This window comes from Nematolebias whitei, chromosome 4 (genome assembly GCF_014905685.2).
Source record: "Nematolebias whitei isolate Nwh7 chromosome 4, NemWhi1, whole genome shotgun sequence".
Classification (NCBI taxonomy): domain Eukaryota; kingdom Metazoa; phylum Chordata; class Actinopteri; order Cyprinodontiformes; family Rivulidae; genus Nematolebias; species Nematolebias whitei.
This window is the reverse complement of record NC_056501.1, coordinates 12092467-12113562: the sequence shown is the minus strand read 5'-3', so window position 1 is coordinate 12113562 and position 21096 is coordinate 12092467.

The window sequence follows — 21096 nt, the reverse complement described above, 5'->3', positions numbered from 1 at the left end:
GGGGGGGGGGGGGGGGGCGCTAGGGGTAGCAGTACAGGAACAACCTATACACCTACCAGTAGTTGTCAAAACCTAGAGGGCCCTCTCGTGCCTTTAGCAGCTGTATATAGTAATGTTTACTCTGGTTCATGTTAGTATGAATGAACATTTAAAGCGTCAGTCAAAAATTGTGTCATGAATATGAAAAAAAAGAACATATGTAAGTCATTTAGGCATATAAGTCGCAGGACTGGCAAATCTATGCAAAAAACGGTGACTTATATGCCAGAAAATACGGTATATATGTATGTATATATATATATACACACAGCCTCACACACACAGTTGTATATACAAAGTAATGTATGTGTATCATGTTTTGTCCATCGATTCCTTTTTAATTTTGTGTTTTTGTGCTTCTCTCCCATTAAAAGCCATCCACATTGCTGAACATTTTAGATAAATACTTATTTCTATTCATGAGTTTTTCTTCCTTTAGCTTTAGATCCAGCTGTGAAAATGCAATCAGCAAAAATGTTCTCCTCTGAGACAGTTTTACACACCACACCTGTGAATCAAAAGAGATTCACAAAAATCAGCTTTTGTCAGAGCGTCATGGTGCAAAAATGCATATTCATAAATAACATACATTTTCCCTTTATTTACACTTTAAGTAGACATACACGTTATCTTTAATAAATTCCCTAAGCAGATCCATTTTTTTTATCTATCCACCAATTTTTAAATGCTGCAATATAAAACAAGTAATCCATTTAAATAACCAACCATGTTTTCTGTTGTGTATTTCTACATGTCTACATTTGGCTTTACCCGTGTTTGGTTCAACCTACAGGTCTAAATCAAAAACAAGATGATGCTACAAAAAGTGTTACAAGTTATACAACTTCCTTGAAACATCTGCACTGAGACGAACAGGGAAGTATCAGACACTCAACACAAATTGCAGTCACTTCCTTTCTCCGTTCCTCCAGTGGAAGTAAAGCACTCGAACTATAAATGTTTCACTTACATTAATGCTTACTACACATATACATTTACATTAATCCAAGGTTAAACTGTGCTGTACCAATATAAAAGCTTCTGTATAATGCTAGACATAAAACCAAACACCTTGCAAGGATATGGCAACATCAATATGCTATCATCTAGCATGCAGTTAAAGCTCTGTTCTCGCTGAACATATCAATAGTAAAAGGATGCGTGCTGTATGTCATAACGACAAGATGCTCTGAGTTCAGGAGCAAGCTTGTTGTTTTCGTATTGTTACTGTTACGGGTGATGAAGAGTTTCCATTCAGATGAAATGCTGAGTTTGCCGTCTTCAGCTGCAGCTTAACAAGATGCTTTCCAGAGAACTCTGATGGTGTCTTCGGTGACAGAAGGAAGGCAACCAGTCAGACAAAACAACGAGACCTTCTAGATGCTGCAATACGTTTGATTTTTAAAATATTGTCTCCAGTCTAGGTACAAGTCAAAGGTCAAAAATGACAACTTGTATATGTGAGTAAACTATCAACTGATACTGCTGTCAACGAAATGTCCTGACACTTGTTTCCTTTTTTCTTACCAGTTTTTAAGAACTTCAGATCTAAGAAATATGTAAGCAAAATTTGATGATTACATGAAAACTCTTAATTGCAGTATTTTATTTCACAGAAATATAATACAAACACTTAATGGTGGTGGATGGGTTAAATGCAGAGAGACAATTTCATCATTGAATGGGAACATACAATGACAACAATACATAACACATTATTATTATTATTATTATTAATAAAGATACAATCATTTATATTTATATGGAAATGTATCTAATTATAATATTTGGGAAATAATGTCCGATCAACTAATTCCTTTTTTTATTTTTTTTTGGTCAAAATAATTTTGTCTTTTTTGCTTTAGAAATTGTAATGATGAAAATACTTGTCCTTTGTCACTTTTTGTGAGTTTAAATATCAAGAACAAGAAAAGACAGTTCTTTTTAATTAATTAAGATGTTTTACACCACAAAAAAAAAAGTCTCTCCTATAATTCTTGTGAAAGATTAATAAAAAAAACAAATGTTGTTTTTTATATAAATAATGAACATTAAACTTAATTATAAAATATTATACTTTTAGGTAAAAGAAGGTGACTTTTCCCTTTCTTTTTCACAAGTCAAAGGTGGACAAACAATGTTGATGAATCATTTAGGAGGTTCAGTTTTTTTTATAAGTTTTTTCAATAATTACACCTTTTTAAGTTAACAAATACCGTGTTGAGCTTTAAACATGGCATTAATAATGTAATAGGTAAAAGTGAGCAGGTGAGATGAGTTAGAGATTTGTATATCAGCCACTCCATGTTGTTGTTGCTCCCGCAGCATCAAAATCTTACACGGGTGTAAATAATTAATAAAAAAATGTAATTAAACTTTTTTTTCTTCATATGTACATGTTGTCACACCATTATCAGACACATACAGCATCAAATATATTCAAGTTGAGATGAGAATAAAATGCATCTAGATAATAAAATTAATTGTGGCTTGGCATTCAGTCTTAAAAACTTCACAAAATGTTCAAATTGCACTGAAGTAAGTTTTAGAGAGAGACTGTTTCTGCAAATAGAAATGACCTCAGGCGCACCTGCACAGCAGAAGTGAGCACGCAAGTGTGCAACATCATGTAAAAGTCCAATTATTCATGGTACAGACAGTGCAGTTTCTGTAACAATGCATGTTTTTAACCATTTTGGCATGGCTGCCTCAGAGGAGTTGATGGGGGAGAGGACAGGCCCGACACCATCTTATCACCAGTAAACTGTTTTTTTTTTTTTTCCCACTATGGGAGTGTGCTTCTTGTGGGATTCAGTTTGTTTTTGGCTCCCCGGACTGATGAAGTCCTTTGGATGAAGGATGAAACGTCTCAGCAAAAAAGACACCTTCCAGATGACCTAACATTGTTGGATTTTTACCGGGATTATTGAGCATGAACTTTGATGACAGTGCAGTGCTTGAAAGAAAAAACAAAAAAAAGACAGATAAGCACATGTTGCAGTCACATGGGTTATCAAAGGAAATCTGAGTGTCTTTGATAGTTCAAACCGTGTGAAGGACACTGCACAACAACAGCCTCCAAGGATAATATGAAAGACAATTCCATTTTTTCTAAAAAAAAAACTAAACAAACAAAAAAAAATAATCTGAAATGATGAATGGCTTCTTTGATTCACTTAAACTTAGGTTCAGATGCTGAAAGCCCAAACCCTTTGAGCCAAAAGTGTACTGTGAGGAAAGTCAGCACATTGTTGTAATAGGGGCGGAACAGATATAAAAATGTAGCAGTGAGGACCTGCACGTGTGGAAAGATTGAGTCATCTTAAAGCTGCTTTAACAGTAACACAGTTATGAAGAACACTAGCCTTCTTTTTAGTCTTTTAAAATGTTGCTGGAATAAGTGGGCAAACCAAGTTCCATTAGTAGAATCCAAACTGCATATGTCCTCTTGAAAAACAATGACACTGTGGAGATTTATAGACAAAGCTGCACATATTTACCTGAACCACACAATGTCTGATTTGTTCCTAAAAAATGTGAAATGATAACAGATGTAAAGTGTTTACGTTTAAATATCTAACTATGTATTGGAACAGTTAATTATCAAAAAAGGACAGTTAAATCCTTAATCTTTACCGTACTTGCTGCCGTACATGTCGCACTGCTGTATAAGTCGCATCAGTCCAAATATGTCTAATAAAGGGGGAAAAAAACATGAATATATTGCTTCGCCGTATAAGACACATCTATTACGCGTCACCGCTGATGCGTTGCGTTTGTTACATGTTTGTTACATGTCACCGCTGACAACCTGGAAATGTGGTCTGGTGTTCTGCCAAAAATCAATTGGCTGCCAAATGGCAGCTGCGGGAGCGTGCATGGGAGGACTTTAACAAGAATGTAACAAGATTAACATTTAAAAAACTTTTACATGAACGCTCCTACAAGAACCCTGCAGATGCTGGATGCTGCCTATCACGGTGCACTAAGATTCATAACTTGTTGTAACTACTGTACCCACCATTGCACCCTGTATTCACTGGTTAACTGGTCATCGATAACTTCACGCAGACTTTCTCACTGGTACATTTTCATCTTTAAATCACTTCTTGGTCTGCTGCCTTCATACATCTCCTCCTACATGTCTCTGTGTGAGTGCAGCTACAGCATGCACTGTCAGGACATTATTACCTGCAGTGTTCCCTCAGTGCGGACTGAACTAGGCAAAAAGGGCCTTCTCCTACTCCGCTCCTGTTTCCTGGAATATCTTGCAAAAAGATCTGAAGCTCTCGACCTTGACCTCTCTAAGTGGCTTTAAACATCTGTTAAGTTCCTGGGAAAAACAATACAGACATGTTCCTGTTTTGAGTTTTCTACACCGCCTTACAATCTAGCTGTTGTTTCACTATTTTTCCTTTTAATTATCCTTTTAATTACCATTCTATTTTCATTTGTTAAAAAAAAAATAAAAAAATAAATGTGTACGCATCCTTTATGAATGTTTATTGTTGTTGTTGTCCACTGTTGTCATCATTCTGTTAAAATTCAGGTCTCTCTTGTAAAAGAGTCCCCGAGGCTCATAGGGATTAATCTGTATAAATAATGGTTGAATGAATGAAAAATATATATATATATATTTGTTTGCTCGAAATTATATCAAAAGGTGTGTCTCAGTCTAACTTTTCTTATTAAATCCACTTTGATGGTCAAATCAGCTGCATTTCAAAAGCCGATTTGTGGCTGTGGGAGCACGCAAAGGGATGACTCACTGTGTTTCTTCAAAATTTAAGAAGATAACCACCTAAAAACAATTATTTGTTTGCTTGACATTATAGTAAAGGTGTGTCTCAGTTGAGCTTTTCCTTAATAAATGCACTTCAGTGGTCAAATCAACTGGATTTCGTTGTGGCACAGCAAAAGTGATTTGATGTTTGATCCAGGAGTTCTGGAGCGAGAAGAAGGTGGCTTGGTATGGCAAACCAAGTGTCTCAATAGCCATCTTTACGTTTTTAATGAGACACTCGGCTTGCCATATGACCCAAGGGTCCTCTAGCAGCTGAAAATGGTAGTGTTCAATATTTTCCATGTCAGAATTAATGAAATTGTCAAATCTCAGCCAAAATTTTGGTTATAAATATGGGGGGGGGGGGGGGATAAAAATACGTTGCTTCACTGTATAAGTCATAGGCATGCTAATTTATGCATCAAACTGTGACTTATACAACAAAAATTGTGGTAATTCTCTTTACCATAATGCGTATTGTATCAAGGTGCCTGTGCTACTGGAGACACACCTTTTTGATTTGATCATTTTATCCAGGTAAAGATTACAGCAATAAATGCACTCTGAAAGAGATTCAGTTCTTCATAAGGTTTTTCTATCTGGGGGTCATCAGGGATGTTGCCATACGTCTTTGTTATGAACAACTGAACCATTCTCTGCCTGTTGTCATATTTGGATGCGGACAGACAACAGCTTGCCACATGCTTTGTTTGGACAGAAAATTGAGGTTATCCATCTCATCTATTCTACAGGAACTGTCAACTCTTTCAATATTTTTTTCTCTTGGACAAATGCAACGTTTGCTATGATTAACGGTGTCTCTGCTGGTTTTAATTGCGATTGCAGCATTAGGTGAAGCTCCAACTGGGGAGTTTCGATCTGCTTAGAGCGACTTAATGTTTGGATGTAAAACAGCTCAGTTAACGCCGACATCAAGAAGCAGAAATTATGCATGCAAACAGCCTCATTTACGTATTTCATGGGCTGCAGCCTTTAGCGTGAAACAATCTCTATCCTTCTTCCCTTAACCATCTCAAATGATGTCTAACCTTAACTTTAATCAATTTTTGAGGCCCTGCAGTAAACCTATAGGAACTAGTCAGGAAAAGCCGTGAGATACAACAAATACAGCGAGATCTCAGTGTTTGATTCTGCTAACTAACAACACACTCATTCATGTCACGCTCTCTGAAAAAGAAAGCATATAATGCAGCAAATTCATACGCACATTGCACGTTGCAAATGGTGCTTTGTCACAGCATGGGGTTGAAATATTGTTCTCGCTAAATGCCAATGAGGGTCTTTTCTTTGTGAATATTCATGTACAATATCAAGAGAGAACAGCGTTCATTTTGGTTCCATCCCCAGTAGAACTATGAAAATGTTAATACATTTCCAAAAATAGATCCCTGACATTAACCAGCATACAGAATAACCATTGAGGGGCTGTCTATAATCAAAAGCTGATATATTAATTACATTTTACATTGTAACCTGAGAATAATGACTTGTTAGGTAGCACACCATGCCTCTGTAAAGATCTGAACTCCCCAAAGTGTTCGTGGCATCTTTTGTTTTAGCGGTTGGAGTGTGTAAGGGTGAGTGTATGCTAAATCCCATTGTTTGTTAGAGCTGCTGCTGAAAAGCCTTTTGTGCTCAACAAAAGTGTAAATCAACTCCTGGATTATTCTCAGCGGATCAGCCGCACAAGGTGTTTGCTTTGCTAAGTCTGTAATATAAATCTACCATCGGATTTGTACAGACAGCAGTAGAAGTACAGCCTTTAAATCAGTAAAATAAAAATAAGCCTTTTTGTCTGTTCAACTTATTTTCCCTTTTGGTTTCATTAAATCATTTACAGAGTTTAAGATAATCTCTTTTTGCACTATGTATATATTTTTATGTCTTATGCTTAAGGAATGGCTGTGAGATTTGTTGCTACAAGCTCAAGCCTAGAACTAATAGGAAGCATGGAGGAGGAGGCTGGTAACTAAGACAAGGCATTCTGGAGTGCTTTTCCCACTCCAGGTAATTATATTATGCCATTTCTGTGCTGTTATCCTTCTCCTGTATCACCAAATTTAATAATGAACATTGACTTCTAGTGAAGAAAAAAAAAATGCACAAGCCAATAAAAGTCCTAAACAACCTAACTTTATCAACCTTAAAGATATTGTGTTTGCTCTCGCAGCTGCAGAATATTCTGTCTGATTTGTGAAAAGCTTAGTTTTCAACCTTTTTAGACTCCAAAGCAACAATTCTACCACTAAGAAACAGTAAGAGCAAAGAAACAATGGTGAGTGAAATCACATACATTCTAAGAAATTAATTGAGTTGTTTAAGTCACCTTGGTTGTTTAAATGTACAATAAAAAATAAAAAGATTTGAACCTTTGTCCTCACTAAATAGTTAATGGGTGGCGATGTATTCAAAAGATGTGTGAGTTTCCCAAAATAACATGGAACAAACTAACTCTAAGTTAAATTAAAAGAAAGACCCTGGCCTCAAGAATATTGAGTAGGTGGAATTACAAAAGGCACCATGGGGCAGTTTTTAGTCAACAAAAAGAATCGTAGATTTTGAGTAAAATGGTTAGGTTGATTTTAATTACATTAATTTAGCTGCTTTTTATTTATATTCAAGCTCTGTTAGAATAAAAACGCTTATTTTGAGAGAAAACAGAACCAAAAGCATTCAATTCAAAACTAAACCATTATTCCGTTTAAGTAACACCCAAATTTAATTTCCTAGATTTGGTTGCAGTAATAAAAAAATAGTTACCTCTAAAGACCAAATGCAAATTAAAGAAGTAAAAATGCTATGTTAAGAGAAAAAGGTGCAACATCTGCAAACATTGTGAGCTGTTCTTCCTGTGCACCAGGTCTCCTCTGTTGTTTGTAGCTCAGACATGTGATGAGCTGAACAATTCTTTGACGAGCTCCTTTGAAACATCATAAAATGTCATTTGTGGAAGTTGTTGGCATTAAAGGCAAAACGTTAGATTCATGTCTGATTATTTTATTCTTGTCTCTACCTTTCAAATGCTAAACACTGTTTTATTATTTCTGCTTCTTTGTGAGTTATTTGTTTTCATATGGCATCAAACTCAAATAAAGACATTGTCCTTGTGTGTGAGACTCATTTACCTTTGTTTGGTGTGAGTGTGTTTGTGTGCTCTCGTGTGTTATGGATTAGCTGTAAGATAAACCTTAAACCTAACAATGCACAGAAAGAACGTTCTGATATTTTCACATTATATTAAATTATTTTTTATTACTCACAAAGACAGTATTTGTAGATTTAACAAAAGGGCAACTGTTTAACAAACAAACAACACATTTTAAACTACCCTGTGTACACAATTTAATTCCACCTCATGTACCACATGTGATGCGAATGACAATAAAGAACCTTGAATCCTTGAATTCTTAGTAATATCAGATGAATTTATACAACCAGGCTTGAACTATACAAGCCTTTGTCAGGGTCAAAAACAAAATGAGGTGCTCCACTGGAAAAATAAAATAAAAAAAGCACTAATTTGAAATAAAGCGTTTCCTGAACTGACAGTATCTTCATGTGCCAAGTAGCAAAAACAAAGCAAGTGAAGTGTTTGTGTCGATGTCAAACAGACACAGAGATTTAGGCACCTTGATTAGAAGCTTTGTGAATTTTAAACAAAAAAGTAAAAAAAAATTTAAAAAAATGGTATTGAAAGCAGTGAAGGTATTAACATTCCACAATGAACTGTTCATTAATTAATTTTCTTTAACTTCTTTTCCATGCAGGATCACAGGGGAGCTGGCACCCATCTCCAGCAGTCAATGTAGGAAAGGCGAGGTCCATAGTGACCTATATACACAAATCCTGTGTGTGTGTGTGTGTGTGTGTGTGTGTGTGTGTGTGTGTGCGTGTGTGTGTGTGTGTGTGTGTGTGTATGTGTGTTTGTGTAAGGCCCATTTTCCCAAAACATACTATATTGTGAAGACCAACTGCTCTTTATGGGGTCTAAAACCAGGGCCCCATAAAAATATAAATGCTTTGTATTGTCATCACTGCATGTTCCCATACAATGACAAAATTAGTCCTCTGCATTTAACCCTTCACCCAACCCATGAGATGCACACAGGTGGAGCAGTGGACAGCTATGCGAGCGCCTGGGGAGCAAATAGGGATTGGGTGACTTGCTCAGGGATGCCACGACATGCTTACATGGTGGGGAGTTGAACCTACAATGTTCTGGTTTCAAGTCAGCTGCCGTACTTCTACACCATCTTGGCCCACTCAGCAACTCAAGACGACGTGCCATTGGTAGGTTAGGGTTAGGGGTTAGGGCTAAGGTATGAATTGAGGATGGGTAAGGTTTAGGGTTAGGTATGTAATGGTAATGGACAGCACCGTGGTGCAGTTGGTAGAGCTGCTGTCTCTTAGCAAGCAGGTTATCCTGGTTCAAATCCCGGTCTGGGGGCCTTTCTGGCTGGAGTTTGCATGTTCTCTCCATGCATGTGTGGGTTTTCTCCAGGTACTCTGGTTTCCTCCCACAGACCAAAAACATGTATGTTAGTCTGAATGATAACTCTAAATTGTCCCTACCTGTATGTGGGAATGAGAGAGTGAATGGTTGTTTGTCTCTATGTGTCCCTGTGACGGACTTGCGAACTGTCCAGGGTGTCCCCCACCTCTCACACAGTGACTGATTGTCATGGACAACAGCGACCCAAAAAGGAAGAAGCAGGTTAATATAATGGATGAATGGATGGATGTACTGGTACTGGTTAGGTTTAGGGTTAGGCTATAGAAATGAATGAAAATTAATGGAAGTCAAAGCAAAGTCCCTATAAAGATAGAAAAACAAACTTGTGTGATGGTGTTTGTGTGTGCCTATGTGACATTTCAACACCGATCAAATAAATCTGAGAATATGAACAAGTTACAATAGAGATACTATCTTGTACTATGACACTAGTTGCTTTTTAGCATTTGTGATTAACGTTGTTCATGTTTTATTGTTTAATAAAGCCATATCGCAGGGAGTTCAGTACATATTTATGTTGCTCATTTTCTATTTTACAAGAGATTGGAAACAACATATGATGGGGGATTGAAGGAAGTGAAAAAATACTTGTGTGGAATGATCACTTGTTCTTTTCTATATAAAATTCATGAAAATGTTCTGTTTTTAGTAATTTTGCAAAGTTTAGGATGTGTGTGTTGCTTGCTCTTTCAGTCAGTTTAGTTACTTCTGCTATTTTTATTTATTTTATTTTTTTTGTAAGAAGGTGGCATCTATAGAAGCCATGCCAAATCTGAAATTATCTACCAAGTCAAGACTACAATATAGTATTTATGCATTTCTGTTATAAAAACTGTTTATTTGGGGGCTATTGTAGGTCACGAGTTGCACATTTATTATAATAAATGTTAGATTTGAAATATTGTCAAATCTACATATGTATGTCTCTTATCTCACTCAGCCTTATAACCTGAACCCCTCACTCACTGCTTTTTGAATTGAGAAAGCTCCTCGGATGAGAAGCGAAACGTCTTCTGTTACAAATAAAGCCCAGTTGTTTTTGTATTGAATGTTTTTTGAATATTTTATCATGTTAAATGCTTCAAAAAATGAATCTTAGCTTGTTCTTTTTATTTTTTTTTTCAACAGAATTGTTTCTAACAAGCACATAAATATATTTTATCCTAAAATTTTGGCCATGTTAGATTCTTGGACTCCTTCTATTTTCACTCTATCTGCTCTCTTTGGGGTCTATCCTGAGGAAACACTGTCTTTCTTTTCAATGTTATGCTGATGATAGTCAGATTTATCTGCCCTTAAACCCCGATGGCCCATGCCCAATTCACCCTCTGTTAAAATGTCTCGACATTAAGACATGGATGGCTTCAACTTTTTTATTTTTTAACAATGAGAAAACTGAAGTTTGTGTTTAGCTCTACTGTCGTCTCTTTTCCTGTTAATCTTAAGCAGTCAGTTACAAATGACTGACTTTAAGTTTAATAAATAGATTAACTCTGTTCTACAGAAAAGTTTATTCCAGTTAAGGCATATGTCATAAGTCAGTGTTAACCAGATCTGACCTTGAAAAAAATAGTCCATGCTTTCATACAGCCCTACTTGATTACTGTAACGCGCTTTATGTTGGGGTCAATCAGGTTTCCCTTTCATGTCTCCAGCTTGTCCAAAATGCTGCAGCTCGACTATTCACAGGAACTTGTAGGTTTGAACATATTTCACCAGTTCTGTCCTCCCTTCACTGACTCCCTGTACCTAACAATACATTTTAAAATTCTCCTGTTGACTTGTAAGTGCATAAATGGCCTTGCACCCTCTCTGACCTACTTAAACCATATGTTCCTTCTCAGGCGCTGAGATCATCTGACCAGCTGCTTTTCGTTGAAGCTCAGAGGAGATAGGGATTTTTCAGTCATGGGCCCTAAACTTTGGAACAATCTGCCCCCCAATATGAGACAGACCACTTCACTTCCTGTTTTTTTAATCTCTTTTAAAAAAACACATCTGTTTCCTTGACATTTAACACAGTGTGATTTGATTTAGTATTTTATTGTTTTCTGTTTGATGTTTTTCGTTTGATGCTTCTAATTATTTTTTTCTTTAATTACCGCCATTGATTTTTATTGTGAAGCACTTTGGAAACAGCTGCTGTTTTTAAATGTGTTTTATGAATAAAATTGACTTGACTAAACCGTGCACGTTCTCTTACTTAAAAGGCTTGCATCTCTTTCTAAAATAACTTGTAAACTGATACTAGAAGAAGAACCAATAAGTAATCGACAAATTCAAACAAGCAACAGAGTCACTATTGTTTTATATTTTTCTAAAGATCTATGAGCCTCTTAGCGTTCATGCTTTTAATACCGTACTCAATCTCTGCAGTGTTTTATCTGATAAGCATCCCCAAGCACAAAATTAAATTGAAGATAGAGTTTGTGTTGCCGAATTCTGCCCTGATAAAAATATTTTGTTCCACTTTATGTGATTTGACAAATTAGGTACCTCCATGTGCAGCACACTGTGTACACAAATAGGTACAGAGAATTCAAGCAGCGATTCTCAATAATTTATGGCTCAGGGTTTATTTCAGAACACAAGAGATTAATGAGAAAATAAACTGTTTCTTCCCAGTTTTGTGCACGTGCGTTCATCTGTGCTTGTTCTCTTGGTTACACTCCCCACCTGAGAAACTCAGGGATATACTGGCCAGAAGCTGGTCAAACGGTTTGCTTTTCTTTAATAAGACTGAATCAAAACCTTATTCTTTTTCCATCTCACTGAATATTAGAGAGAAACACACACTCTGGCACACGAGCTTGACTTGTCACATCTTTAAATGTCCATGAGTCAGTTATTTAATCATGATCCCACACATATTTTTTCAACAGTCAAAAATGATGCATATGACACAATTCTTCAATTAATTGTAATTTCTAACAGGATTAGTGTGTTAATTGTGAAACTGAACACAGTTTGGAACATTATCTAATATAATTATCATGCAGACTGTGTCTTTTTGGCAAATGCCATTCCTGAAAGTGATGTGACTGACAGCAAGAGCCTATGAAGCAATAGATTATTATTACAAGTGTGAATGGTTTTGCGTCCCGTTAGATTCCACATGAAAATGAGATTTCAATGATTTATTAGTTTGTATTGTTGCTGCATTTTATGTAGGCTTTTTTTTTTTTACGTTTGTTTTGGACAAAGTAAGTAAGTAAGTAAAGTTTATTTATAAAAAATTGTTCAAAGTTGTTCTTGCAGTTGTAGCTCCTAAACCATAGAACCAACTGCTCCTACAGAATATCAAACAGGTTTTGAATTGTGTTTTTTTTTTAATGTAACATTAAAACAAATGTTCTTATTGTTTTATTTAATTTAGCATGAAATTTAAAATGACTATTTTTTATGGTTTTATTGTTTTCCCATGTTGTTATTATTATTATTATTATTATTATTATTATTGTTGTTGTTGTTGTTGTCGTTGTTGTTGTTATTATTATTATTATTATTATTATTATTATTATTATTATTATTATTAGTTTTTGTTTTTGTTTTTAGGATTGTTATGGTTAATTTATGTTGAAGTGGCTCACAAGAAACATAACAAAGGAAGTTCAGACAACTTAAACAATTTTTAAATATATTTAATAAACACTATCATCTAGACAGACAAGTAGTTGGGAGTCCTGGCTAAACTCAAAAGAAGTAAACCAGGTCTCCCGTCACAGAAGGATTTGAATAGTGAATATTTGTAGTATTTGAGATTAGTGTTTTTCTGGGCTGGAAGTGAGCAGGGAATGCAGGTAAACCTTAATTGCTTTTGGTGCAAGATAATCAAGTGTGTAGGAGGAACAGTAGGTGTAAGAACTGTTTGTTTTTTCTTGTCCAAGGTTGTGCAGAGTGACAAATCCTGACGAGCGTATAGAGCAATTTTATCCATGACCAGTTGCATTGGCAAAGACAGAGGGTGGTCAATGGTGGCCTTGACCACCACAAATTCTTATTTACCCACTTCTTCCATTTTGGGTCACGGGGGTCGCCGGTGCCCTATACATGTTATATATATATATATATATATATATATATATATATATATATATATTATTATGTATGGAAGTGGACATGTTGGATTTTTATGTGGCAATCCCATTTCCGAAGGGGACCTTTCTTGCACCTAAATGCATTCACACTAAGGGGCAATATCACTGAAGAGGTCTGTTTTCATACAAGGCACATGAAGTGAAACAAGTTTATTTTGACAGATTTTTGAGTGCTGTGTACCACATACAATTGGTTCAAGGTCATTGAGCAGAACCAGAATTATTGCATAAGGCACACAGAATTATAAGTCTCATTGTCAATTTTTGAGAAAACCCAAGAATTTTAAGTGCACCTTATAGTCTAAAAAAATACAGTAAGTAATCCAGCTCACAAGGTTTACATATATTTGATGGTGACCATCTTGGATTTTGACTTGGGAACCCAATTTTTGAAACACTTTTGTTGTAGCTGATACTGTAATACCACAACTTAGAACTGAGGAATGGGAATGTGAGAAAAAGGATTATCTAACTGAAGGAGAACAGTCTTCCGTTATTTTTCCCACCTCTAAAGCCCCAAAGGAATTTTTCTTATGCCTATATGCTCCCACACATTAAATGGAAGTTGGCATCTCACATATTTGTCAAGTATTCATGCTCAAAACATTCACGGATGGACAGATGAATGGAGGGTATTTCCAATTCTCTCCTTTCACTCTGCAACCAGGGACAAAAACAGGGAGAAGCCTCAAACCTGTCAGCAGCTGACCATCAGATTCAAACAACTCCCCTAACCCCATGTTCCAGGAAACTAACCATACAACCAAACACCTGGAAAACAGAACTGCCAGTAACTCCCAGACCCAGTTAATAATAAATAGCTAACAAAGTGACAACGTGCAAGGCTGGCATCTAAGGGAAGGAGCAGAAGTGATCTTGGAGAGCAGAACCAGCAACCACCAGACATCACACTAATGCTTCCGGCCTCTCCTCTGCTCATCTTTGCTCCTCTTTCAGGGGGAGATTGTTCCACTTGAAAGTCTCATCAGAATTTAAAAGAGACTATGTCCCTAGAACAGCTAAAAGAGAAGTTTAAGTTGACAAATAAAGATTTCGCTAGCTTCAATTACGTGACTTTATTAGAACTAATCAAAAAGGAAATTGGAAGTTACCTCCCATGTCTCCGGTTGAGTAGGTGTCATGCTAACAAGCTATTATTTAAAACTATCTCAAGGGTGTATACAGTGCTTTTGTCGACGTTAACTGTATCAGCTATGGGTAGTTCAAGAATCAAATGAGAAAAGGACTTGGGAATATCTACTGAGAAGCAGTTATGGAAGAATTTGCGTAGAGAAGGGGCCACTTCTACATTAAATGCTCAATTTAGGCTGGTACAATTCAATTTTTTACACCAGCTGTATATTACCCTATATAAATTACATAAATATAACTCTAATATATCCCCTCTTTGTTTTAGATGTGGCATGACAGAAGGAATGTTCCTCCATGCTACCTTGCAGTGATCTAAATTGCAAGGATTTTGGCAGGGAGTGTGTGAAATTTTATCAAACAATTCCTCTGGACCCTGAAATTTGTTTATTGGGGAAATTTATGAATTCTAATTTAGAGACAAACTATGCTAAGAAACTTAAAGAAGTCCTTTTGGCAATTGCTAAGAAATGTTTTGCAACAAAGTGGAAATCAGATGCCCCCCTTCCAATTAAAGTATGGCTTTGTGAAATCAATAGCTGTGTGACCATTTAGAAAATAAACTACTGGATGCAGAACAGAACTAAGACCTTTTATACAATATGACAACTATTTTAAGGTTTATGTGAAACCTACCTGCACACTGGACTGACTAACGTTTCCATTCTCGAACTGTGATCGACAGGATTTATGAATAGAGATACTGTCTCTCATTGTATCTCTGAATACTATATATTTTTATTTAATCCTTTTAAGGATTACCCATCCCCCACCCCTTTTTTTCCTTTTCTTTTCTTCTTTTTGTGTTATGTCACTGTAAACATTCTTATTTTTATTTTAGGTATGTCTTACTAATCAAGTGATATTGTACTTGTTCCTGAGATGATTTTGTCTTGTCAATTAAAAATTGTAATATTGCTATTGAAAAATCCTAAATAAAATATTCCCAAAAAAATAAAAAATTTAAAAGAGACAATATCAATTAAGCAGATGAATTATTTTGGAAAAGTGACACTGGGGCACGTAACCATGGTCCTCTGCCCTTTGTTGGTATTTCCAGTACATTGGCCAACAGCAGTTGTTTCTAAATGTGCTATATACATAAACTTGAAGTTAGATTTCATCTTAATGAACTGCTTATAATTTATGGAAAACATAAACAGGTGTTTGTTTGTTTGTTTTTTACTTGGTATTGTAATAAACATATAACTATTGTCAGGTTTATCTTCAAATTATGTTTTAGGGAAAGAAAAAAGTTTATGTATTATTTCGTTTCAGTGGAAAAAAAATAAAGATTTGTTTCAGTGCTGCTTTCTGTGTTTGTCGAAACTATTTTCCTCCAATGTTGACTTTACTTCCTGTTTGTCTGCTCTGCCCTTCGTTTCACCTGCATCATGTCACCTTGTCAACCTTCTGGGTGGATAATTATAGTTGTGTCTTGTGTCTTTCAGCTGTCACTTCATCTGTTTGCCTTGTCTGTTTTTCCCCTCGTGCTCCTCCCTGGGTTACATGCCGACACTAACAATGTCATGTTTTCAGCATTAGTGAGTTGAACTCACTGACTGTTGTTGTTTTTCTTAGCCATGATTTTTGATTGACCTTTAGTTGTTGCTAATCAAAATTCTAGTTTGAACTTTAGTTTTTGAAGTTTTGATACCAAAAAAATGAGAGAATAAATGTTTTTTTCTCACAAAAAAAAAAGACTTAAAAAGCAGGCTTATTATTTTGTTCACTATGTTGGTCATTTTGGAGTATTTGAAGGTTACTTCTAAATGATTGCATGTATTTCCGTTCAGTAGATGTTACAGAAACTTCTGACAAGACTGTGTGCTTTACAGATACAGCGCTGCAATTGTAATATGAATCAAATCTGTTGATCTTGTTAAATCAAAGTTTCTTTATCATTCGCGCCACACGTGGTACATGTGGTGGAACCAAATTGTGTACACAGGGTCCCAGTTGCATCCAACAAAAGTATAAATTGTAAAGAAAAACAGTAATAAGATCTAAGATATGAAGTAAGACATATGCTAAAATAAGAATGCTCTAAGTACTAGTAGCACAAAAATAATACGTCGAACAACAGCAGTACGAACATGAGTCTGTGTGAGCTGATGAGTACAGCAGTGTAAAATAAATCAGCAGCATGGATTGTCAGCAGCAAATATCAACAATCAAGTGACATTACAGTGATTTTTTTTTCACAGTGATTATTCTGATTAGAGATTCATGAGTCTAACAGCCTAGGGGTAGAAGCTGTTCCTCAGTCTAGTGGTTCTACACGTAATGCTCCTCAACCTCCTTACTGAGGGGAGCAGGGCAAAAAGTGTGTGCGCTGGGTGAGTGGGGTCCTTCATGATGCAGGTGGCCCTCTTCCTGCATCTGGAGATGTAGATGTCTGTGATGGTGGGTAGGCTGACTCGAACAGACTTCTGTGCAGCCTTCACCACTCTCTGCAAAGCGTTTCTTTCTGCAGCTGTGCAGCCTCACACGTTGATGTTGTGTTGATTGTATGATTTAACAAAACGGTTTGGTATTCAGAGAAAAAGTAAACATTGGAAGTTGAAATGTCATTTTGTCCCGAGGACCTGCATTTTTTTATGCCATGTTTTAAAAAAAGAATACCCTCAGCAATATTTAGCAATTTACATAAAGAAAAACAAACACTTCCTGAGGCAACTTTTTTTTTCCATATTACCCACTGTGTTGTCACATAGCCTCACTCAGTTTGAAGTTCTTTACGAAAGAGATGTCATAGAAAGAAAAAAAACAACCTTTTAAAACAAGCTTTTCTTAACTTTCCAATTTGAACAAAGTGCATTGTCATTATTTATATGAAATGTGTCAGCTGTACATATAAAACCTTAGTTTTCAGCGTGAGCGCTCAGTTTTTTTCTCCTCGGAGTTTCTTCTCTTGACTTTGAAAGCTGATTTATTCCCAGACGATAACTTTATCCTGTCTGCACCTCCATGACACCAACTGAGTGCTGTTTAGGAGTAAATCGATGTTCACCTTAAAACCTAAAAAGACAGTTCGAGTGCACTCCCTGCTAACTCTCTCATTATACCTTCATAAAGATGAGATGTCTTTGACAGAGTCCTTTTCACTTGTGACAGCATGTGTCACTGAGGCTAACTGCTGTTACAACAAGCTGAAAAAGTCATGCATTCAAAAATGGTATTTTTCTCATTTTAGTTCCAAAATATTTTTTTTTTTTTTTTTTTACGAAAAGTTCAAAAACTCTCAATTTATTATTCATCAAGCAAGATAAAATGTCACTCAGAAAATCTCGGATAGTGTGCACGCATATTTTATGCCTCAGTTGTTGTCAAAAGTGTGTACATTTTGATAATTGGTTTATTTAAACATGCTCATGCTGTATTTAAAATAAAATAAATTAATCAATAAAAGGCATTTTAAAAAGATCTAAAAACTAGGTTTTACCAGATCTTAATAGTAGCTAAAAACAAGAACAGATGAACAACATATATGCAAAAATTAATGAGAAGTTGATGAAAAACTAAGTCCACCCTTAAAGGAATTAGAAACAGCCAGACGCTGCTAATTAATTGTACCTGAATAAATTAGCATTACCAAGTGTGAGCCCTTCTGTAAAAGCAGGAGTAATAATTGTTTACTTTTTTTGAATATTTAGATGTATGTTAACATAATGACATCCAAGGAAAAACAACCAGCGATAGTTTTAGAAAAGAGGTAACTGTTGTTGTGAATTGAAATGTCACAACCAAACTATAAGGAATTCATTCTTGTCAAGAGTCAATGATACAGGACACCCTGAATTTACACTTTCTTATACTTAGAAATAACAACAATAATAATAATAATAATAATAATAATAAAACCCTGCGTCAGATTCAAGTGAACAGAGTTTGCGTTTTAAAAATAAAATGTTGAAGGGCAACCAGGAGGAGATCTAGATACCATCACTGCAGCTTTTACAAAATTAAATTGAAACATGGCGGCACAGTGGTGCAGTTGGAAGAGCTGCTGCCTCTCAGCGAGAAGGTTGATGATCAATTCTCGGCCAGGCAACTTTCTGGGTGGTGTTTGCATGTTCTCTGTGTGCATGCATGAGTTTTCTCTGAGTACTCCAGTTTTCTCCCACAGATCAAAAACGTGCATGTTAGGCTGACTGGCAACAATAAATTGTCCCTAGGTGTGAATGATTGTTTGTCTCATTTGTCTCTATGTGTCCCTGTGATGGACTGGACACCTGCCCCCCAATATGAATGTAATCTGGAGTCAAGCACATGGGCATCTGACAGCGAAAGCTGAACCAAAAACTGAGTTATGTAAAAGAATAATTCAAAACAAAGTAGCTAATCTAGATTAGAATTGCAATTGTTGTCACATTTTCATGTAAACTTTACTAACTATTATAATTAATAATATAAATATGTAAATAAACTACATTTATTCTGTTTTATCTAGACTAAAAGTTTTTTTTTTTTTTTTTTTTTTTTTTTATCAACACAAATGCAGAACCAGTTCTTCTCAGGACTAGATTATTTTCCTCCATCTATTCTTCTCCAATTGTACCAACGGTTGCACCTGTCACCAATCTGTCAATCACTTTAAGTCTCACACAGCTCTCAAAGAGCTAATCTCTCGTGGAGTTTAGTCTGTGCACATGTGGGAGATGGACCATCTGTTGACCTGGTGCTGCCAGAGCAACTTTCAGCTCAATGCTCTGAAGGCACCAGAGACGGGTTTAAAACCTCAGCAGAGAATCAGTCCAACTTTCTTTTGTCATTGGGTGTAGATTTTGCTTTTTCAGTGTAGTCTCTCAGGATTTCAGAAAAAGCTAAACGTCGGCTCTGTCTCTGTCTCCCCCCCCCCCCCCCCCCCAAGAGGTTACAATTAAAACTAAAACTGTAGTTAAAATTAGGAAAAAAATTAACTCTGCCACAACAAAGTCCATGCTCAATAATCCAGGTATACAATCCAACATTTTTCAGTCAGGTCATCTGGACAGTTTCTTTTGTTTGTTTGTTGTTGTTTTTTTTTTAATAAACTGTCCAGATGACCTGACTGAAAATGTTGGATTGTATACCTGGATTATTGAGCATGGACTTTATTGTTTTCAACCAGTTTGACACGACTGTCAACAAGGAAGAGGGCCGGCAATGGAGGAGGGGGCGTGACAAAGAGACCATCTTAGCACCAACATAACTGGTTTGTTCCACTTTGGAGTAAGCTGTTGGGGGAAGAATCAGTTTTGTTGTGTGTTTCCTTGACTGATGAAGCTTTCTGGATCGAAGGCGAAACGTTTCAGCACAAACAAAAAAAAGAAACTGTTAATTCTGCCACATAAAAATCCCAGCAATGGTAGTTATCAAACTCCCACCCTACTCCTTCTCCTCTATTAAAGGAATAAAACTAAACACGATAAAGAAACTTTTCCTAATTTGACTCTTTTCATACTTATCTCCCCCCCGCACCCATTCATCTGTCTTCGTGCGGTGTTAAATATGATTGCTGGATTTGTGTGTGATCACTACACCTCCATGCTTCCTGTACACAACACAAAACAGACCATTAAAATGCAATAGGGCCTAATTGAAAAAAATCCATCTTTTTTAGACAGCATACTCAGGAAACATGTTTTTAATACTTGGAACGAATGAATTTCCAGATGTGCAGAGCAGCTCATTATATGAAGGTCTACCTTACTGACCAGTTAAATCACCCCCAGCTTGCCGTCTCCAAACCAGGGCTCAATTTTCACCTCACTTGACATGTACTGCACATCATCAGCGTAATTGATGACTTTCTCAGCACTGTGGTGAAAGAAGCTGATGAGGGAGTCTTTTTTATTTTTTTTTATTTAAAGATGTTCTGTTTTAATAGGATTTCTACTTTTTAAAATTCACCTAGGGCTTAAAACTTTGCAGTAGCTTAACTTGTTCTGCCTCTGTTGGCTAGATCAGCAGTCATGAGACAATGCCATTGTGAACATCAATATCTTGCCTATCTTCTTTAATTACTAAAACAGATCAGAATGAGAGATGAATTGATTGAAGAGTTTGAGATGAGTGTGAAGGGCAAACAGTGGTAGAAAAACAAAATTTCTACTCCGAGAGCAGGAATTTACAATCTGCAGACTGCAAATATTCAGGTGGTAACATGCCTCTAGTTATTTACCTTTTTAATGGCCATCTGTGGCCTACTATAATAAGAAAAATGTATGTACCGTACTTTTCAGACTATAAGGCACAATATCTCCAGGACATCCTTGTAAAAGAGATTGATGATCTCAATGGATTTCTTCCTGGTAAAATAAAGTAATAAAAAAACATATCAATGAACATGTCTGTTTTCATACATAAGATGCACTGGATTATAAAGCACTTTAAGCAAAACAAAACCGATAAGTCAAACTTTATTTGACTCATTCACAATAACTCGATATTGTTCAGTTGTACCACATAAAATCGGTTCAAGGTCAGTAAGCATAACCAGAATTAATACA